The 24,361-nt window shown below is 42.5% G+C and overlaps 1 long non-coding RNA gene across 1 annotated transcript in view; it reads right to left on the minus strand.

Annotated features, from left to right (window-relative positions):
• Positions 1-15,221, minus strand: part of LOC135229190 (uncharacterized) — a 150,099-nt gene extending 134,878 nt beyond the window's left edge. Inside the window, exon 1 of the long non-coding RNA XR_010319963.1 lies at positions 15,167-15,221. This is a non-coding gene — a long non-coding RNA (uncharacterized LOC135229190). The remainder of the gene's footprint in view (positions 1-15,166) is intronic.
• Positions 15,222-24,361: the final 9,140 nt, after the last annotated feature.

Below are 24,361 nucleotides of genomic sequence, written 5' to 3' on the forward strand. Positions count from 1 at the left end.
ATGTTGTCACTGATAGGCTAAAATCCATACACTTACAAGGAAGACCAGTTTATATGACTATTCAAATTTATGTACCAACCACTAATGCCAAAGATAAAGAAATTGAAGATTTTAAACAACTTCTGCAGCCTGAAATTGATCAAACATGCAATCAAGATGCATTGATAATTACTGGTCATTAGAATGTTAAAGTTGGAAACAAAGAAGGAAAAGTAGTTGGAAAATACAGCATTGCTGAAATAAATGATGCCAGAAATCTCATGAAAGAATTTTGTAAGACCAGTGACTCATCCACTGCAAATATTTTTTTTCACCAACATAAACGGCAGCTATACACGTGGACTTTACCAGATGGAACACACAGGAATCAAACTGACTACATCTGTGGAAAGAGAAGATGGGAAAACTCACATCATCAGTCAGAACAAGGCCAGGGATCAATTGTGAAACAGACTGTCAATCGCTCAAATGGGAGTTCAAGTTGAAACTGAAGAAAATTAGAATAAGTCAAAAGGGGCCAAAGTATGACCTTGAGTATATCTCACCTGTATTTAGAGACCACCTCAAGAATTCATTTTACGTGTTGAACACTAACGACTGAAGACCAGACGAGTTGTGGAATGACATCAAGGACATCACACATGAAGAAAGCAAGAGATCCTTTAAAAGACAGGAAAGAAAGAAAAGACCAAAACGGATGTCGGAAGAGACTCTGAACGTTGCTCTTGAATGTCGAGTAGCTAAAGTGAAAGGAAGAAATGATGAAGTTTTGAGTATTGAGACACCGCCAGTGATCCCTCTTACAAAAACGACCAGAAAAAACAAGTAAAGCGATTATATTTATGACAAGCTAGGAGCCCTGAACATCAAAGGTAAAGTTACAAAATGGACTCAGCGGCAGGGGGAGGGAGAGACTATTCAGAAGTGGAGAGGAGTTACTGGACCTGAACAGCCAGGAACCCTCAGGCACCGTTCCCTGGAGCGACTGCAGTGGGGCTGGCAGTGGTGTTCCACAGGCGTTTAGCTCAGGGAAGGACAGCAAGTTGCACAGACTACTCACACCTCCAGAGCAAGAGAAGAACGGCACTCTCAGCAAAAGCTAATTACTTGTGTTTATTTTACTACGCCCCCAGCCCCCAAGCCGGCTTCAGTGGCTGTCAACTTCCCTGGGCCTGAGATAGGCCCTGGTAACACTCTGAGCCATTTTTCCGTCCTTGAAGAAGGTATAAGTTCACAACTGGGGGAAAGATAATCTGCCATCTCAATTAAGCTGGGGAGCTCAGGACAGAAGCAGCTCTTGTTCAGGTACAAACAGTCCATGGGCTTTGAATACCTTTCACCCCAGCATGGACCTGTGTGGGCCCATTTCAGGAGAATAGGCCCTTGTTGCCAGACTGCAACTGTTTCAGCTGGACGGTGGAAAGATGGGTGTTTGATGTTTGACACCGCTTTGCCTATTAAACAGGGTCTTCACCTACCCACATCAGGGGCCTAAGGACTGCTGGCTCCACCCACAATACCTGGCCACCTGTGACAGGGCTCCAAGGATAAGTAGTACCTCCCAGAACTTACAACCAAAAGCATTGGGTACCCATCGCTCTTCTGCAGAACCCACCCGTGTGCTCTACAGAACAGGGATGCGCTTTCCTCACAGACACTCAGAGGACAGCTGTCAGACCCCTGCCTTGATCAGACTCTGACCCCCTACTGCAGCCAGATACTTCTGCCTACACCAATAACCCCTGCCCCTTTAAGACGGTAGGACAGAGCCTGTACCTTACACTTTATGACCAACTACCTGGGCACCTGAGTTGAATCCATACAAGAAAAGTAAATGAACTCCTAGGCTCATATACCTGGTAACAGTGCTAGCCATCTGGTGATAGTACATTAGAGCTTCAAAGGTGAAAATAATCAACCTACCGCACTCAAGCAGCTTATTTGGGAATACCAAAACTAAACAAAGCAAGAAGCTAGGATACAAAAAGCAAGCATAAAATAAACTAATACAATAACTTATAGATTGCTCAGAGACAACAGTCAATATCAAATCACATAAAGAGGCAGACACGGGGGCAGGACCAAGATGGCTGACTAGGTAGAAGATTCCGCTTATCCCTCTTGAAACAAAGACTCGAAAAAAACAAGTGAACTGATTACATAAAGGACAATCTACAAACCCTGACCATCAAACACAGAACTAAGGAGTTGACCTGAGTGACAGGGGAGCGAAAGCCACGCTGCAGCAGGGACCGCTTCCAGAGCCAGTGTCCCACGCCGCAGCCTTGAGCCCTCGCGGTTTCCTGGTGTCAGAGTGGTGGGGCTGATTGTGGCTTACTGAGACAGGGAAGAACAGATATAGGCCTAACCCTCAGGACCAACCTCAGAGGGGACCCAGGCAGCACACGCAGGCTCCACACAGACGCGGCTGACAGGGAAACGAAAAACTGTAGGGAAGCAGCGACTGGTTTTGGAGCCTGGAGTGCAGCGTCCCAGAAAGGAAACCCTGGTGCTGGGCTTTGGACTAAGTGTGGGGGAGCCGATTGTGGCTTCCTGAGATGGTGTGAGCATGGATGCAGCCCTAACCTTCTGGGACAGTCTCAGCAGGGATCCAGCCAGCACACACGAGCGACACAATGCTCTGGAATCTCAGAAAAAACAGTCCTCACCAAACAACATAAGTAACTTTGTATATTTTGCCAGGCTACTCTCTTCTATACATCTGATTCCACCCCTCATTGCCCCAGCCAGCTTCATTAACATTGGAATTCTCTGTGCCAGAGAGTGAAGTGCACTGCTGGATTTTTTTTCTTCTTTCTTTTCTAACCCATTCTCCTTGCCTGAGAAAAGCAGCATTTAACAATCAAAGGAAAAATCCTTCCCTGACTTCCCTAAACTGAAATAACAGTACAGAATCAGCTCCATCCAGGCATTAACAGACCCCATAGTCTTTGGCTTTCACCCTACAGGTAACTAGGTGGCTATTACAATGTAAAGGCAATTCTGATAGAGAACTGACCATAATTGTTTTAGTTCAGCAGTGGAAAGGCAAGTTCTGGAGGTCAGATACCTCTCTACCTATTAAACAGAGCCCTCGCTGATCCGTACCAGCGAACTGAGGGCTGAGACTCCACCCACATCACCTAGCCACCTGCTAGAGGGGTCTGAGAATAGTGACGCCTACCCAAGCATTGGGTGCCTAAGATACAGCTGCAAAGCCCACCCACCAGAGTGCTCTAGAGAATAGAGCCACACCTACCTCACTGACACTTGAAGGAAGGCTGTCAGCATCCTGCCCTCCTCGAAATGTGACCCAATGCCACTAATAGAAACTGGTGCATACAACCATCACCACTACTCCTCTAATAGGTGAGAGCCTACACCACACACTAGGTGACCAGCTATCAGGACACCTGAGCTGATTCTGTTCAAGAATAGTGAATGGACTCATACACTTATATACCTGGTAACAGCTCAGGCAAGCTGGTAACAGGATGTAAGTGATTCAAAAGCTACATCAATCACGATACCACAATCTAGTAGCCCCTCTGGGTGTATTGTAACAAAACAAAATAAGAAGATAAGACTCAGTGAGCAAATATAAAAGAAAATATTACAATATCTTATAGATGGCTCAGAGACAGCAGTCGACATCAAATCACATGAAGAAGCAGACCATGATTGCTTCTACAAACCCCCAAATCAAAGAATCAAAATCATTCCCAGATGTAGATACATTACTAGAATTGCCAAATGTAGAATATAAAAAAATTGTATACAGAATGCTTCAAGACATCAGGAATGACCTCACAAATGAAATAAGGCAATCTACAGAAAACACCAAGAAATACGCAGATAAAGCAGTTGAAGATATCCAAAAGATTATTCAACAACATAGTGAAAAAATTAATAAGCTGCAAGAATCCATAGAGAGACAGCATTCAGAAATCCAAAAGATTAACAATAAAGTCACAGAATCAGACAACTCAATAGGAAGTCAGAGGAGCAGACTCGAGGAACTGGAATGCAGAGTGGGGGAGCTGGAGGATAAGGCAATTGACACAAATATAGTTGAAGAAAAATCAAATAGAATTTAAAACTATGAAGAAACCCTAAGAATCATGGGGGACTCTATCAAGAATAATTTGCGTGTGATTGGAGTTCCAGAACGGGGAGGGATAACAGAAAATACAGAGAGAATAGTGGAAGATCTGATGGCAGAAAAATTCCCTGGCATCGTGAAAGATGAAAAGATATCTACCCAAGATGCTCATTGAACCTCATACAAAATAGATCCCAAAAGAAAATCACCAAGACATATCATCAAACCTGCCAAAACCAAAGATAAAGAGAAATTTCAAAAGCACCCAAGGATAAACGAAAAGTTACCTACAAAGGAGAATCAATAAGTTTGCACTACTCGGCAGAAACCATGCAGGCAAGAAGACAATGGGATAACATATACAGAGCACTGAAAGAGGAAAAACTGTCAGCCAACAATCATATATCCAGCAAAACTCTAAAACATGAAGGTGAAATTAAGATATTTACAGATAAACACAAGCTTAGAGAATTTGCAAAAACCAAACCAAAACTGCAAGAATTACTGAAGGAAATTCTTTGGTCAGAAAATCAATAATATCAGATACCAACACAACACAAGGTCACAGAACAAAACATCCTGATATCAACTCAGATAGGGAAATCACAAAAACAAAATAAGATTAATTAAAAAAATTGCTCAAAACAGGGAATCATTGATGTGATTATGTAAAAGATTACAATAGTCAAAAAAGAGGGACTAAATACAGGAGGCTTAGAAATTACATATGGAGAGGAAACCAAGGCGATACAGGGAGAAACAACTTAGGTTTTTACTTACTCAAACCAGGGTAAATATTAAGGTAACCACAACGAGGTCTAACAATTCCATACTTCAAAATAAAAACCAAGATAAACATAACGACTCACCAACATAAATTCAAATACTATAAAAAGGAGGAACACACATTCTACAAAGAAAAACTCAGCACAAAAAAGTAAATGGAAAATGAAATTGTCAAAAACAGGCATCAAAATGACAGCACTAAACTCATACTTATCTCTAATTACACTTAATGTAAATGGACTAAATTCACCAATAAAGAGACAGAAAGTTGCAGACTGGATAAAAAAACATGATCAGTCTGTATGCTTCCTAAAAGAGACACGCTTTAGAGTTAAGAGACACAAATAAACGAAAACTGAAAGGATGGATAAAAACATATCAAGCAAACAACAATCAAAAAAGAGCAGGAGAGGCAATATTAATTTCCAACAAAATAGACTTTAAAATTAAATCCACCACAAAGGATAAAGAAGGACACTACATAAAGATTAAAGGGACAATTTACCAGGTACATATAACCGTATTAAATATTTATGCACCCAATGATAGGGCCGCAACATTCATAAAACAAATGTTAACAGAATTAAAAAGTGAGATAGACACCTCCACAATTATAGCAGGAGACTTCAACACAACACTCTCGGTGAAGGATAGGAAATGCAGTAGGAAGCTCAATAGAGACACGGAAGATCTAAGTGCTACAATTAAACAACTTCACTTCATAGACTTATACAGAACACTCCACCCAACAGCTGCAAACTATAATTTCTTTTCTAGTGCACATGAAACATTCTCTAGAATAGATCACATATTAGGTCATAAAACAAGCCTTTGCAGAACCCAAAACATTGAAATATTACAAAACATCTTCTCTGAACAAAAGACCATAAAAGTAAAAATCAATAACAGAAAAACCAGGGAAAATAAATCAAATGCTTGGAAACTGCACAATACCCTGCTCAAAAAAGACTGGGTTATGGAAGACCTTAAGGAGGGAATAAAGAAATTCACAGAATTCAACAAGACTGAAAACACTTCCTATGAAAACCTTTGGGACATGGTGAAAGCAGTGCTCAGAGGTCAATTTATATCAATAAAGGCACACATATTAAAGAACAGCCAAAACGAAAGAACTGTCCCTACAACTTGAACAAACAGAAAGAGAGCAACAAAAGGAACTGTCAGGCACCAAAAGAAAGTAAAAAATAAAAACTACAGCAAAATTAAATGAATTAGAGAATAGAAAAACAATTGAAAGAGTTAACAAGGCCAAAAACTGCTTCTTTGAAAAAATTAACAAAATTGATAAACCATTGGCAAGACTGATTAAAGAAATACAGGAAAAGAAACCAATAATCCAAATAAGAAGTGGGATGGGCCATATCACAACAGATCCAAATGAAATTAAAACAATCATATCAGATTACTACAAAAAATTGTATTCTAACAAATTTGAAAACCTAGAAAAAATGGATGAATTCCTAGAAACACACTACCTACCTAAACTAACACAAACTGAAGTAGAACAACTAAATAGACCCATAACAAAAAAAGAGATTGAAAAGGTAATCAAAACACTTCCAACAAAAAAAAGCCCTGGCCCTGACGGCTTCACTGCAAAGTTCTACCAAACTTTCAGGAAAGACTTACCACTACTACTGAAGGTATTTCAAAGCATAGAAAAGGACGGAATACTACCTAACTCCTTCTATGAAGCCAGCATAACCCTGATACCAAAACCAGCTAAAGACAACACACACAAAAAAAGAAAATTACAGACCTATATCCCTCATGAACATAGATGCAAAAATCCTCAAGAAAATTCTAGCCAATAGAATTCAACAACATATCAAAAAAATAATCCACCATCACCAAGTAGGATTTATACCAGGTATGCAAGGTTGGTTCAATATTAGAAAAACAATTAATGTAATCCACCACATAAAAAAAGGACAAGAACCACATAATTTTATCAATTGATACAGAAAAGGCATTTGACAAAGTCCAACACCCACTCATGATAAAAACTCTCAGCAAAATAGGAATAGAAGGAAAATTCCTCAACATAATAAAGGGTATTGATACAAAGCCAATACCCAGCATCATCCTAAATGGAGAGAGCCTGAAAGCATTTCCCTTGAGAACGGGAAACAGACAAGGATCCCCTTTATCACCGCTCTTATTCAACATTGTGCTAGAGGTCCTAGCCAGAGCAACTGGGCTAGACAAAGAAATAAAGGGCATCCAGATTGGTAAGGAAGAAATTCAATTGTGTCTATTTTCCAACAACATCATCTTATACACAGAAAAGCCTGAGGAATCCTCAAGAAAACTATTAAAACTAATAGAAGGGTTCAGCAAAGTTTCAGATTACAATATAAACATACAAAGCAGTTGGATTCCTCTATATCAACAAAAAGAACATTGAAGAGGAAATCATCAAATGAATACCATTCACAGCAGCCCCCAAGAAGATAAAATACTTAGGAATAAACCTTACCAAAAATGTAAAAGAGCTATACCAAGAAAACTACAAGGTACTACTGCAAAAAAACCAAAAGGCACCTACGTAATTGGAAAAACATATCTTGCTCGTGGATAGGAAGACAACATTGTAAAATTGTCCATTCTATCAAAAGCCATCTATAGATACAATGCACTTTCGATCCAAATTCCAATGACATTTTTTAAAAAGACGGAGAAACAAATCACCAACTTCATATGGAAGGAAAAGAAGTCGTGGATAAGTAAAGCATTACTAAAAAAGAACAAAGTGGGAGGACCCACTCTGCCTGATATTAGAACCAATTATACTGCCACAGTAGTGAAAACAGCCTGGTACTGGTACAGCAACAGACACATAGACCAATGGAACAGAACTGAGAATCCAGATATAAATCCATCCACATATGAGCAGCTGATGTTTGACAAAGGCCCAGTGTCAGTTAATTGGGGAAAAGATAGTCTTTTTAACAAAAGGTGCTGGCATAACTATATAGCCACCTCCAAAAAATGAAACAGGACCCCTACCACACACCATGCACAAAAACTAACTCCACATGGATCAAAGACCTAAACATAAAATCTAAAACGATAAAATCATGGGAGAAAAAATAGGGACAACATTAGGAGACCTAATACATGGCATAAACAGAATACAAAACATTACTAAAAATGCTGAAGAGAAACCAGATAACTGGGAGCTCCTAAAAATCAAACACCTATGCTCATCTAAAGACTTCACCAAAAGAGTAAAAAGACCACCTACAGACTGGGAAAAAGTTTTCAGCTAAGACATCTCCACCCGGTGCCTGATCTCTAAAACGTACATGACTCTGCTAAAACTCAACCACAAAAAGACAAACACCCCAATTAAAAAATGGGCAAAGGATATGAACAGACACTTCACTAAAGAAGACATTCAGGCAGCTAACAGATACATAAGGAAATGCTCTTGATCATTAGCCATTAGAGAAATACAAATCAAAACTACAATGAGATTCCATCTCACTCCAACAAGGCTGGCATTAATCCAAAACACACAAAAAAATAAATGTTGGAGAGGCTGTGGAGAGACTGGAACACTTATACTCTGCTGGTGGGAATGTAAAATGGTTTACAACCACGTTGGAAATCAATTTGGTGCTTCCTTAAAAAGCTAGAAATAGAACTACCATACAACCCAGCAATCCCACTCCTCGGAATATATCCTAAAGAAATAAAAGCCTTTACACAAATAGATATATGCACTTCTACGTTTATTGCAGCACTGTTTACAATAGCAAAAAGATGGAACCAACCAAGGTGCCCATCAATGGATGAATGGATAAATAAATTATGGTATATTCACACAATGGAATACTGCACATCAACAAAGAACAGTGACGAATCTGTGAAACACTTCATAACATGGAGAAACCTGGAAGGCATTATGCTGAGTGAAATTAGTAGCAAAAGGTCAAATATTGTATAAGACCACTATTATAAGATCTTGAGAAATAGTTTAAACTGAGAAGAACATATTCCTTTGTTGTTATGAGGAGGGGAGGGAGGGAGGGTAGGAGAGGGGTATTTACTAAAGAGATAGACAAGAACTACTTTGGGTGAATGGAAGAACAACACTCAACACAGTGGAGGTCAGCACAACTGGACTAAACCAAAGCAAAGAAGTTTCCTGAATAAACTGAATGCTTCGAAGGTCAGCAAAGCAGGGGCAGAGGTTTGGGGACCATGGTTTTAGGGGACATCTAAGTCAACTGGCATAATAAAATCTATTAAGAAAACATTCTGCATCCCACTTTGAAGAGTGGCATCTGGGATCTTAAATGCTAGCAAGCAGCCATCTCAGATGCATCAATGATTCTCAACCCACCTGGATCAAGGGAGAATGGAGAACACCAAGAACATAAGATAGTAACGAGCCCAAGAGACAGAAAGGACTACATGAACTAGAGACTACATCATCCTGAGATCAGAAGAACTAGACAGTGCTGGGCCACAACCAATGACTGCCCTGACGGGGGAACATAACAGAGATCCCTTGAGGGAGCAGAACAGTGGGATGCAGACCCCAGATTCTCATAAAAAGACCAGACTTAATGGTCTGACTGAGACTGGAAGGACCCCAGTGATCATGGCCCCCACACCTTCCGTTTACCCACTACGGGAACCATCCCCAAAGCCAGTTCATCAGACATGGGTTGGACTAGACAATGCGTTGGAGAGGGATGCTGGTGAGGCGTGAGCTACTTGGTTTGGGTGGACACTTGAGACTATGTTGGCATCTCCTGCCTGGAAGGGAGATGGGTGGGTAGAGGGGCTTAGAAACTGGCAAAATGGTCACAAAAAGAAAGAGTGGAAGGAGGCAGTGGGCTGTCCCATTGGGGGGAAAGTAATTGGGAATATGTAACAAGTTGTGTATAAGTTTTTATGTGAGAGACTGGCTTGATTTGTAAACTTTCACTTAAAACACAATAAAAATTATTAAAATAAAAAAAAAGAAGCTGACCCATGATTGCTTCAACAAGCTCTCAGAACGAAGACTCAAGGAATCTTCTCGATGAAGGTGCAATCCTGGAATTACCGGATACAGAATACAAAAGATTAATATACAGAACTCTCAAAGATATCAGGAAGGAAATGAGGCAAAATACAGAACAAGCCAAGGAACACAAAGATAAAGCAGCTGAAGAAATTAAAAAGGTTACTCAAGCACATAATTAAAAATTTAATAAGCTGCAAGAAACCATAGAGAGACTGCAATCAGAAATTCAGAAGATTAACAATAAAATTACAGAGTTAGAAAACTCGATAGAAAGTAAGAAGAGCACAACTGAAGAACTGGAAGGCAGAATTACTGAGATAGAAGATAAAACTCTTGGGACCAATATATTTGAAAAGAAACCAGATAAAAGAATTTTAAATGAAGAAATCCAAAGAATCATGTGGGACTTTATCAAGAGAAATAACTATGAGTGATTGCAGTACCAGAACAGGGAGGGCTAACAGAAAATACACAGGGAACTGTTGAAGATTTGTTGGCAGAAAACTTCCCTGATATCATGAAAGATGCTCATCAAAATCCATATAAGGTATATCTCAAAAGAAAGTGACCGAGACATATAATAATCAAACTTGCCAAAATCAAACATAAAGAGAATTTTAAGAGAGGCTAGGGATAAAGGAAGTCACCAAAAAAGGAGAGTAAATAATAATAAACTTGGACTACTCAGCAGAAATCATGGAGGCAAGAAGGCAATGGGATGACTTATACAAAATATTGAAGGAAAAAAATTGCCAACCAGGAATCAAACCATAACCCTGGCCCTCTGGCCTTAGCCCTCTAACTCTAGCCCCTAAGCCCTAAGTCCCAAAGCCCCTAAGACCCTAAGCCCTTAGGTCCTAACCCCCAAGGCCCTAAACTCTAACCCTAACCCAAACTCTAACCCCTATACCCTAAACCCTAACACCTAACCCCTAACCACCCTAACCTTAACGACCCTAACCCTAACCCTCGAACCCTAACCCTCTAACGCTAACCTGAAACCCTAACCCGAAACCCTAACCCTCTAACTCTAACCCTCTAACTCTAACCCTCTAACCCTAGCCCTCTAATCCTAGCCCTAAACCTAACCCCAACCCCCAAACCCAACGCCAAACCCTAAACCTCAAATCCCTAGCCCTAAACCTAAGAATGAGTCTAAGCCTAACCCTATCACTTACCCCTAAACTGTAAACCCTAACACTTAAAACCCTAACACACAAAACCCTAACACTCTTAGCCCTAACACATTCAACCCTAACACCCTAAATGCCAAAACCCTAAACACTAACACCCTTAACCCCAACCCCTAAACCCTAAACTTAAACGCTAAACCATCTAACCCTCTAACCCTAATACCCTAACACTAAACCCTAAACCCTAACCCCAGCCCCCAGCCCTAACCCTCACTCTAAGCCTTAAACCCTAAACCTTAAGTCCTAAACCCTAGGCTCTAAGCCCTAAGCCCTAAACCCTAAGTCCTAAAACCCTAAACTCTAAGCCTTAAGCCCTAAACATAACCTTCTAACCCTAAACCCTAAAACCTTACCCCAGACCCATCCCACACCCCTAAACCTGAACCCCTAAACCCTAGCCCTAACCCCTAACCCTAACCTCTAAACCATACCCCTAATCTTCTAACCCTAAACCTCCAACCCTAACCCTCTAACCCTAACTCTCTAACCCTAACCACAACACCAACCCCAACCTCTGAACTCTGAAACCCTAAACCCCTAACCCTAAGCCTCTGAACCCTAAGCCTAAACCCTCTAACCCTAAACCCTAACCTTCACCCCCTCACACCCTCGCCTTCTCACTCCCTCACTCTATAATCTTCTCAACCTCTAACCCCCTCACCCTCTAACCCCTCACCCTCTAACTCCCTCAATCTCTAACCCCCAAACCTCTAACACCCACCCTCTTACCCCAAACCACATATCCCAAACAAACCCAACACCAACCCCAACCCTAAACCTAAATCCTGACCCCTAAAACCTAACCCAAACCCTACCGACTAAACCCCAAAACCCTAAACCCCCAAAACTGTAAACCCCAAACTGCAACCCCTAACACCTAACCTGTAAATCCAAACTCTAACCTCAAACCCTAAACCTAACCCTAACACCTAACCCCAACCGAAAAACCCTAACCCAAACCCTAACAACCCTAACCCTAACATCCCTAACCCCAAAACCCTAACCCCAACCCCTAACCCCAAACCCTAACAACCAGAACTCTAACAACCCTAACCCTAACATCCCGAACCTCAAACCCTAACCCTTTTTGTTAGCAGCCGTAGCACTTAACCACTAGCCACCAGGGTTTCCATGAGCAGTCACAGGAATAGACATATGCACACCCGTGTTCACTGCGACATTATTCACAGTAGCAAAAAGATGGAAACAACCTAAGTCCTCGTCCACAGAGGAATGGATAAACAAACTACGGTACATACACACAGTGGAACACTACACGACAATGAAGACCAATGATGAATCTCTGAAACATCTCACACCATGGATGAATCTGGAGCGCATCACGCTGACTAAGTCAATCACAAAACGACATATACACTAAGAGACCACTATCATAAAAACTCATGAAAACATTTACACACAGAAACAATCCTTGATGTTCATCAGGCAGACGGAGAGTGGGTAGAGAAAAGCTAACTAAACAATAACCAAAAAAAACAAACCCACCGCCGTCGAGTCGATTCCGGCTCATAGAGACGCTATAGGACAGATTAGAACTGCCCCATAGAGTTTCCAAGGAGCGCCTGGTGGATTCGAACTGCAGACCTTTGGTTAGCACTGGTGGGTCTTAACCACTACGCCATCAGGGTTTCCAACCAAACAACAGATATGTGGTAACTCTGGTGAAGGAAGAGACGGTACACAAGACTGGGAATCAACCTCAGCCTCACTCTAACCCTAACCATAACCCTAAACCACTTGTGCCCTAGCCTAGTAACCCCAGCCCTAACCCCAACCCCCAGCCACCTAAAACCTATACCCCTAAACCTAACTCCCAAACCTCTAACCCCCCAACCTGAACCCCTAACACCAAACCCTAACCCCTAACCCTAATCCTCTAACCCTTCTGCATCTCTGGGCCTCTCGACTCTCCGTCTATTTTCTCCCTCCAAATCCTACTAACACTCAGTGGAATTTTGAAGTTTCAGCTGTGCTTTGCTTCTTGTTGTCTCCACCGGTCCCATCAAGGCACTGCATCGTTTATTTGCTCTGCTTCACTATTGAGTTCCAAAACCATGGCTTAGAATCACCTGACACTGAACCTCAGCGATTCGGCGCAAGGCTGCGAGAGGGCGTGCGCACCGCCGGTTCTGTTCTGCCCACCAGGCCCTCCGAGCATGGGAACCTCCTGGACCTAAGCCAGGACGACCTGGGTACCGCTGCAGTGGCGACAGCAGAAGCTTTTCTTCCCGAGGGACCCAACGCCCCAGGGCGCTCTCTCAATACTCCCGTTAATGCTATGGTTATCCTAACCCACTCCTTCTGCGAGACCTAGTGGATCCTCTACCAGGCCCAGCCTTCACAACCTGCACCCCCCTGCCGTGGTCATGTACAGGAACCTGCAGGACCGCGCCCTCCCCGCCCAAGCTCTGCCCCTCCACACCCTGATGCCCTGCAGGCCTCTACTAGGTCCCCGCCCAGGGGAGAGTTGTCACCCCGCACGGAGGAGGGGGGGGCCACGAGGAAACATTCGGAAACCACTCCCCAGGCACGAAGCCGACTGCCCGTATTGAGACCGTGTGAGCAGGGCTGCCCCGCCGACTGGAGCCTGCAGGGCATCACTCACATTTGTCAGCTTCTCACCGCCCTCTGGGCTTGGGGTCCCAGAGCAGCCAATCCCCCCGGGGCGCGGGGCGGTCCGTCCGCAGGGGCTGGAAGATCGGGTTGGTGCCCATGGCCGGAGCGCTTAAAACCCTTATAAACCCTCACAAACCGTCAGCTCCAGACCTTCAAATGTCAGCCCGAGAGACACCTAATCTCCAACCTAAAAAAAAAAACCACACCTGTTGCCATCGAGTCAATTCTGACTCATAGCGACCCTATAGGACAGAGTAGAACTGTCCCACAGAGTTTCCAAGGAGCGCCTGGTGGATTCAAACTGCCAACCTTTTGGCTAGCAGCCTTAGCACTTAACCACTAGCCACCAGGGTAACCCACTGAACCCACTGCCACCAGGGTAGAGCCTCCAAATCCCACCAGTTTGAGGAACCCTCAAATCCCCTCAGCACCAGAGACCGCGTCCACAGCGACCGCTACACAGCACCGCACAAACGTTTAAGTTAACAAACAACAAGGGCGCTCAGGACCCCTTCCTGCTACCCCCACCCCCGCCACCCAGAGGGGGAGCAGGACCCGGCATCCACACTGTTAACAGACACTGAATCACTGCTGCTTCCACAAGGAGTAGGGTCCCTGCTCTGCTCCACAGATTCCCAGGACCCCTTCCTTTCCCGGTGGGGCCGGGGCCGCGCCGACGCCCCAGCCCCGAGAGTAGACCAGCCAGGCGCGGGCGCGGGCGCGGGATGCCTCAGCCTCCCAGGCACAGCGCCCAAAACAGTAAGGGGCAGCGGGGCCTTGGGCGGGGGATCCCTCTCTCCCCGTCCCTGGCACCCTACGGAGTCTGGTGGGGGTGGGATGACGAACGGGGGCGAGTGCCCCGTCCTCAGTCTGGAGTCTTACCCCCCTGGCGAACTCTGGGCCTTGGTTTCCCCCCTGGCAGAGGGAGCAGGTGGGGGGCGGGGGGGCAGGAGCCCATCCCCCAGCTTGGCCCGCAAACCCGCCCCGGGCAGAGGAGGGACCTGGGCGCAGCCCTGGACACGGCCTTTCTCCCCAAGCCCTTCAAGCCCCCAGGCCCGAGGGCACTCCGCAGCTGGATCCCGGGGCTGGACCCCCACCCCCGCCCCCCGCAAATCCATGGGGATGCAAATTTCGCAGACCAGCTGCGTCTCCCGGGCCAGAGGCTCCCTCTCGCAGCCCCTAGAGTGGCTGCGTCCGCCCGCCCCCGCGCCGCATCCGCCCCTGGGGATCACTCCGGACGGGGTACGCCGGAGGGGGCGATGCGAGCTGCTAACCCAACGTCCGGACTCCCCAACCTCTGGAGCCCCCGGGATGCTGGCACTGGGAACCGCCCTCCCGGTGCCTTCCCTCCACACCTTCGAGGGGCCGGGCTTGTTCAGTCTGGGAGCGGGTCCCTCCACCCACCTGCCGGAGTTTCCTACCTTTCAGAAAACACGGCACGGAAAGCAGCACGAACACCGTCCGCTGTAAGGCGCGCCATCTGGCCCGGGCCCCTCACCACCCGTCCGGGCGCTTCCGGGAGTAACTGGCTGGACGGCGAGGAACATGGCTGCTGGCCCCCCCCAGCGGCCTGGGTAGGGGGCGGGCGTGGGGGGGTTGGGCCTCCAGAGGGGACGGTGGGGTCTAGAAGCAAGGACTACGCCAAGGTGTGCGGGATGAGGAGACGGGAGACGTCAGGAGAGGGCCCTCTCGCGTGCAGAGTTAAGTATTGGAGGTGCAAGGGTTAAGTGCTTGGCTAACTGAAAGGTGGGCGGTTGGAACCCACCAGCTCGGGGGTTGAAAAGATCTGGAGATGGGCTCCCATAAAGATTCTAACCAAACAAAATCCGAACCAGTTGCTATTGAATCAATTCCGACTCATAGTGACCCTATAGGGCAGAGTAGAACTGCCCCATAGGGTTTCTAAGACTATAAGTCTTTACCGAAGCAGACTGCCATGTCTTTCTGCAAATAACCAACTGGCGGATTCGAACTGTCCACCCTTTGGTTAGCAGCCGAGCTCTTAACCACGGTGCCACCAGGGCTGCGCCATAAAGACTGCAACCTAGGAAACCTTGTGAGGCAGTTCTAAGCTGTCGTACAGGGTTGATATGAGTCAGAATCTCTTGATGGCACACAACCATGATTGTACTAAGAAAAATTCCTCCAAGCATCTGCCTACATGACCCCTGAAGCACATATGCATGCACGCTATCAAAGCAGTGCGGCCAAAGACAGGAAATTGGGATAGAGACATTATAGACTGCACACTGAAAAGTGATTTCTGAGGGGCATGCAGCTCAAGCGGAGGAGGTAGCATACAACTAAATGCCCTTCTCCTTCTATTGTTCAATGGTCTTCAGAAAGAATGTGTCCCAGGAATTAACTGTAGCCCAGGAGAACTTGAAGACAGCAAATACAAAGGACCGGTCAGGATGCTTCTGCAGTGGTCAGGGTGAGCAGTGATGGTGGTAGTGCAGGTGGGAACAGTGGGCAGGCTTGAGGTGTACTTTGGAGCTTGAGCTGCCAAGAATTGCTGGTCAATCAGATGAATGGGATGAGGGGAATGGAGAATCAAAGGTGACTTCTAGAATTCAGGCTACCATGAGCGCATGGTCACCAGAGCCATTCTCTACCATGTGGAAAACCATGGAGGAACAAACTTGAGAAAATGACCAAAAGATTTTTTTCTGTACATGTTAGATTTGGATGTCTGAGGTCATCCAAGTGTGGAGAACAGTTCCCAGCTGTGGATACCACTCTGAGGTAGAGTAGTTTTCTGGGTTCTAAGAATTTGAAGATCATCAGCCACTGGTGGTGCAGTGGTTATGCATTTGGCTGCTACCAAAAGGTCTGCAGTTTGAGTCTACCAGTCGCTCCTTGGAAACCCTGTGGGGAAGCTCTACTCTGTCCTATAGGGTCCCTATGAGTGAGAATCCACTCAATAGCGACTTTTTTTTTGTTTTGTTTTAATACTAAGCTCAGAAAAGTTGTGTGTCAGGGTTGTATTTTTTCACAATACTTATTCAAGCAGTTCGAATCTACCAGCCACTCCTTGGAAACCCTATGGGTCAATTCTACTCTGTCGTTTAGGGTCGCTATGAGATAGAATTGACCCAACAGCAATGGACTTAGAACTTGGACTTAGAGGAGCCCTTTCTTTGTCAAAGCTGAAAGTTTTACTTCATACTTTTTAAAAACTGCCATGTCTCATGTTACGTGGCTACCCTTACAGGAGCATTTTTGGTGCTAACTTGACTTGTCCTTGGTGAAGGGCTCTGTATTCATTTTCTAGGGCTGCCATAGTAAATCACCAAAAACTCAGTGTCTTTAAAAAAACGTATAATCCATATAGTCCAAGAAGCTGGACTATATGAAGAAGGAGGGGCACCAGGATTGGAGGAAGACTCATTAACAGCCTAGACATGCAGATGACACAACCTTGCTTACTGAAAGTGAAGAGGACTTGAAGCACTTACTGATGAGGATCAAAGACTTCAGCCTTCAGTATGGATTACACTTCAACATAAAGAAAACAAAAATCCTCACAACTGGAACAATAAAAAAATCACAATAAAGAGAGAAAATACTGAAGTCGCCAAGGATTTCATTTTACTTGGATCCACAATCAACACCCATGGAAGCAGACTTCGAGAAATCAAATGACATATTTTATTGGGCAAATCTGCTACAAAAGACCTCTTTAAAGTGTTAAAAATCGAAGATGTCACTTTGAGGACTAAGGTGTGCCTGAACCAAGCCATGATATTTTCAGTCGCCTCATGTGCAGCTAAAGCTGGACAATGAATAAGGGAGACAAAAGAACTGAAACTTGAATTATGTTGTTGGTGAAGAATAATGAATATACCATGGACTGCTAGAAGAATGAACACACCTGTCTTGGAAGAAGTACAGCCAGAATGCTCCTTAGAAAGGTGGGTGGCAAGACTTGGTCTCACGTACTCCGGACATATTATCAGGAGGAATCAGTCCCTGGAAAAAGACATCGTTCTTGGTAAAGTAGAGGGTCAGTGAAAAAGACAAAGATCCTCAATGAGACAGATTGAGACAGTGGCTGCAACAGTGGGCTCAGACATAGCAATGAGAAAGGCCCAGGGCTGGGCACTGTTCCGTTCTGTTGTACACAGGGTCTCTATGAGTTGGAACTGACCCAACAGCACCTAACAACAACATCGTAAACTCACTAGATCTCCTGGGGATAGAATGTAATATTCACTGTGGAGTAGATAGTTTGTCTGTTTGTTTACCATATTTACTAATACTATGATTTACATTTGATAACTTCCACAATCTGTTGGATCGCTTTTCTTTGGAATGGACACAAACATGCATCTCTTGCAGTCTGTTGGCCAGGTACCTAGCTTCCAAATTTCTTTGCATAGTGGAGTGGGCATGTACAGTGCTGCATCTGTTTGTTGAAACAACTCAGTGGGTATTCTCTCAGCTCCTGGAGCCTTGTTTTTCGCCAGTGCCTTCAGTGTAGCTTGGACTTCTTCCTTCACTACTACCAGTTCTTCATCATATGCCACCTCATGAAGCAACTGAGAGTCGACCATTTCTTTTGGTACTGTGACTCTGTGTATTCTTTGCATCTTTTGTGTGTGTGTGCTTTAAGTGAAACTTTACAAATCAAGTCAATCTCTCATACAAAAATTTGTATACAGCTTGCTATGTGCTCCTAGTTCCTCTCCCACTAATGAGACAGCACACTCTTTCTCTCAGCCCTGTATTCCCCGTGTCCATTCAGCCACTTTCTGTCCCTCTCTTCCTTCTCATCTCCCCTCCAAACGGGAGCTGCCCACATAGTCTTATGTGTCCACTTGAGACCAGAAGGTCACTCTTCACCACTATCATATTCTATCCTATAATCCAGTCCAATCCCTGTCTGAAGAGTTGGCTTTGGGAATGGTTCCAGTCTTGGGCCAACAGAAGGTCTGGGGACCGTGACCTCCAGGGTTCCTCTAGTCTCAGTCAGATCATTAAGTCTGATTTTTTTATGAGACTTTGAGGTCTGCATCTCACTGCTCTCGTGCTCCGTCAGGGATGCTCTGTTTCGTTCCCTGTCGGGGCAGTCTTCGGTTGTAGATGGGCACCATCTAGTTCTTCTGGTCTCAGGCTGATGTAGTCTTGGATTTACGTGGCCATTTCTGTCTTTTGGACTCATAATTACCTTGTATCTTTGGTGTTCTTCATTCTCCTTTGCTCCAGGTAGGTTGAGACCAATTGATGCATCTTAGACAGCCGCTTGATAGTGTTTTTAAGACTGCAGATGCCACTCACCAAAGTGGGATGCAGAATGTTTTCTTAATAGATTTTATTATGCCAATTGACCTAGATGTCCCCTGAAAACATGGTCCCCCAACTGCTGCCCCTGCTACTCTGGCCTTTGGAGCATTTGGTTTATTCAGGAAACTGCTTTTGGTTTAGTCCAGTTATGCTGACCTCTCCTTTATTGTATGTTGTCTTTCGCTTCACCTAAAATAGTTCTTGTCTACTATCTAATTTGCAAATATCCTTCTCCCTCCCTTTCTCCCCACCCTCATAACCATCAAAGAATATTTTCTTCTCTGTTTAAACTATTTCTTGAGTTCTTATAATAGTGGTCTCATACAATATTTGTCCTTTTGCAACTGACTAATTTCACTCAGCATAATGCCCTCCAGATTCCTCCAAGCTATGAAATATTTCATGGATTCATCATTGTTCTTGATCTGTGTGAAGTATTCCATCGTGTGAATGTGCCACAATTTATTTATCCATTCATCTGTTGATGGGCACCTTGGTTACTTCCATCTTTCTGCTATTGTAAACAGTGCTGCAATGAACATGGTTGTGCATGTATCTGTTCATATAAAGGCTCTTATTTCTCTAAGATATATTCCAAGGAGTGGGATTGCCATATCCTATGGTAGTTCTATTTCTACCTTTTTAAGGAAGTGCCAGATTGATTTCCAAAGTGGCTGCACCATTTTAAATTCCCACCAGCAGTGAATAACTGTTCCAGTCTCTCTACAACTTCTCCAACATTTATTATTTTGTGATTTGGGATTAATGGCAGCCTTGTTGGAGTGAGATGGTATCTCATTGTAGTTTTGATTTACATTTCTCTAATGGCTAATGATTGTGAGCATTTCCTCATGTATCTGTTACCTGCCTGAATGTCTTCTTCGTTGAAGTGCCTATTCCTATCCTTTGCCCATTTTTTAAATGGATTATTTGTCTTTTTGTTATTGAGTTTTTGCAATATCATGTAGATTTTAGAGTTCAGATGCTGATCAGAAATGTTATAGCTACAAACTGTTTCCCAGTCTGTAGGTAATCAGTTTACTCTCCTGGTGAAGACTTTGGATGAGCATAAGTGTTTGATTTTTAGGAGTTATCTAATTTCTCTTTGGGTACTTGTACATTGTTAGTAATGTTTTTGTTACAATCCCACCCTAATCCTCTTTAACATAAAATTACAATCACAAAATGGAGGACAGCTACAGAACACTGGGAATCATGGCCTAACCAACTTGATACACACATTTTTCGGGGGGACATAATACAATCCATGACATCCACCTTTTAGTATATTTTGGGGACTGGGTCTTTTAGTCAGAAACAGGTTGAATAAAAGTGCTTACTTACCAGCTGTTTCCCAACAGTGTTGGTGACGGATCCCCAGTTGGATACACACAATCACACTGACTGCATTTGCGGTGCCTCAGCAAGTCCCACTTGCCTTCATAACACCGATCTCTAGAACAAAACACAGCTCTGTAAGCAAGTCAATTAAAAATAAAGGCATTGGATATTGAACATCACTAAAGACATAAGTGCATATTGGTTCTGTGTTGGTTGCCAGAATCTAATTCTCTTAATTAATTCATATTTTTTGTAGATATTTTTCTTGCTCCGTATACCCAGAGTTCTGTGTACATATAATGAACATTCTACACGTAGTTTTCTCACAAATATTACCCAATATCATTCATTTTTTTGACCATTCACTCAATGTTCAAGAATAAATTGAAGTATAGGAAATATTCTTATGGTTATTTAACTCTAAGGATGAAGAAATTGCATAGTGGGTCTTGGCTCACTCTAGAAATTCTCTACCTGATGCAGTTCCGCACAGCAACACGGGCCTTCATCTCAGCACAGGAAGAAAGACAGCTTTGTCTCAATATTTGCCACTGCTCTTCACCTTCTATTAAGGTAAAAATTCTTCAGCCTGCCAAGAGCATTGTTCAAGAATTGGCTCCAAATCTCTCCTTGAAAAGTACAGTGAAAAATCTTATAAAAATGTTAAGTTTTATTATTAGGCAAACCACTATTTCATCAAATCATCATCTCTATATAAATTTTTCACCACTATGTGGCTTAAGGCAACAATCAGGTGTGTAATAATGTGTGTATCATTACATTTCAAATTATAAAGTGATGTTCCAATGGTTTAAAGATTTGGAGGGACTATTGTGGCTAGGGAATACTGAATCAAAAAATATTTCGACATGAAAGTTTCAACAACAAATATGTTCCATAACTGTAGGTGTACTTGTAGGTAAATGTTTAATGTAATACTTTGGACGGTTAAAAAAGACAAAAACAAATAAAAACACATTAAACAGCAGAATAAGTCAATAGATGTCTCTTATCATGACAGATACAAACAGAAAACAAAGAATAAAAAATAAGTGCAGCAGAGGTTACCAGCATTATGTAAAAGAGTGGAGCATCTTGACACTGAAATAAAATAGCTAGATGCTTCAAAATGTGCATCCAGCAGCTTTTTCCTTTAGCAGGTATTGCAATTTCTGATTTATTGGAATTAAACTAGTTGTCCATGTCATTCAAGTATTATTTTAGTGCAATAAATTATTTTACAAGTTTCATGCTGTAGAAAAAATGCTTAAATCATTACATAAACATAGCTTTGCTCACAACTCTTCCCATTCTGAATCCATTATTTTTCCCTTTACCACTTCCTAAATAGCTTTGAAAATCTTCACAGTGCTGTAAACCCAAGTTCTAGTCCCACCACCATTTTATGTGATACTGATCACTCTGTGTCCCTGTGAAGTCTTTTTTTTTTTTTTTACATCCTATAGCACTATGGTCACTATTGTCGACTCAACATGTTTACTGCCTTATTGCGCTCTTTACCTGTTGTTGAAGCCTTGTTATTTACTTTTAAATGTCTTTCTTATTTCTCTACCTTAACACTTAAAACAGTGCTTCATTTTATTTGCTGTTGTTGTTTTCTTTTATTGTATTTCTTCTTGTCCACTCAGAGTTCAGGCATGATTAAACATATGGGTAATTACATTTTTGTGGAGACAGAATGGGATTTAGAATCAGGTTTTCAATTACCTGGGTTTTACTTCCTTCATTGACTAGCTGTATATTGGCAATACTTACTGACTATAAAACTTAATTTCAACATTTGTAAAACAGGTTACAATCTATCTATGCTTTTTTTAGATATATACATTTTTAAAAATTTCAAAATATAAATTCACCAAAAATGATGTTAACATTTAGATTTTTCTTGTGATAAAAAAACTAAACCAAACCTGTTGTCATCAAGTTGATTCCAACTCATACCGACTCTATAGGACAGAGGAGAGCTGCCCCATAAGGGCTTCCAAGGAGTGGCTGGTGGACTTGAACCGTCGGCCTTTTGGTTAGCAGCCAGGTTGTAATCCGCTACATCACCAGGACTCCTTTCTTGTAATAAGTCAGATAAATTGATAAGCTTATATTCCAGCTATGTATTTAGTGCATGAAATATGTCAAAGAGAATTATGTAATGTTTAAAATTTTAAAATGTAAATTGATCAAAAATTATAATAAATTCTAAATAAGTAAGATAAAGTGACAGCTCCAGATCTCAGTAGGGTTTTAAATGCCTTTGAGACCAGTTGGTTCTCCTGTTTTCACCCATTCTCAACGGCACAAACTCAGCATCAGTCTCTGAATAGTGATTATGATACTAACACAGTAGACAGTCAGGAGTGGTTGGGCTACTATTTTCACGTTTTGCTGGCTAATAGATTTAAATTATCTTTACTGTCTAATATTTCTTATCTTTTACTTTTGGAGAACGAAGTCAATTGTTCATGTTGTATTATGTATGGTACAGCCCAGAGTGTTTGTAGTGTTCAATACTTTAAATTTCTCACCACTTTCATCATTACTTTTTTGTATAGGAAACTCAGGAATCAAATATTTTATACTGTCCAGCAATGCTTACCTTGTAAGTATAAAGTGGGAGCCATTATAACCTTAAGGGAAATATCATTGATACAATGTTGGCTTTTTAATTAGGCAGATTTGTATTTGTAATCCCACTCTGCCCTTTATTGGCTGATGACTTTAAGTATGCTTCTTTACTTTCCGTAGCCTTGATTTACTCACCCACAAAATGGGATGATAACCCTCATCTGGAAAGAATATACATATATATATATACACGTATGAAACTTACTTCTGACAATGGATGAAACAAAGCCAATACTAACAAATATTGCTATTTTTTCTACCTGCCTTCTTTACTCACTTCAAGCTTCTAGACAGTTTGCTCAGATACGTTTCCTTCCTTCCTTTCTTCTTTCTTTCTATGCTACCTCTTTTTGTTTCCCTTTCAGTTTCATTGTGAATTCACAAACGCTAGGTTGAATTTCAGTGTTTATATGCTATTGGGGGTATGCATCTAAGTAAGCAAATTTACCTTCCTGAAATATGGATAATTCCTGCACTGCCTGCCTCACATGGCATGCGAAAGTTATTTAAAATAGTAAGAAAATATAAATATGTTACTTATTATCTATTGAATCCATACATCAAGCTAGATAATTTAACTGTCATGTTGAAGTGATAAATTTATAAATATAGATGTAATATTTTGTTATTAATGTAAGAACAGTAAGTTAGAAACCTAATATGAAGAGCAGGTGAGGATTTCAAAAGGATTGGTTCTCAGAAGGGTAGGACTAGAACAGTAATAAACAAAACGTAAAATATGTTCATAGCAGGAACATACAAAAGGTTGCTCCTACAACAGTGTTTAAAATAGAATAATGTATATTTGATTAGACAATCATTTATGGGAATAAGAAGATTAAGAAAATTTATCCTTACCTGCAAAATCTTAGAACCAAAAAACCAAACCAAACCCAGTGCCGTCCAGTCAATTCCTACTCATGGCGACCCTATAGGACAGAGTAGAACTGCCCCACAGAGTTCCCAAGGAGCGCCTGGTGGATTCGAACTGCTAACCTTTTGGTTAGCAGCTATAGCTATTAACCATTATGCGACTAGGGTTTCCATATATATGTATATATATACACACATACACACACATATATATACACACACTCATATATATGTGTGTATATATATATATGTTCCCTTCACTAGTTTTGCACCTCTAGAGATCCCAGGCTAAGACATTTGGTACCTACAGTGATTGTAGAGGAACCAAATCTTAAGGATGAGTTTTCTGAATTGATTCTCAAGTCTAGCTAGTCTTAAAGGCACTGATGACTGTCTCCAGAAGTAAACAGGCTATTGCTAATCCATGGTGGGAGGTGACAATAGAAATACGCAAAATAC

The sequence above is a fragment of the Loxodonta africana genome, unplaced genomic scaffold (assembly GCF_030014295.1).
Source record: "Loxodonta africana isolate mLoxAfr1 unplaced genomic scaffold, mLoxAfr1.hap2 scaffold_128, whole genome shotgun sequence".
Classification (NCBI taxonomy): domain Eukaryota; kingdom Metazoa; phylum Chordata; class Mammalia; order Proboscidea; family Elephantidae; genus Loxodonta; species Loxodonta africana.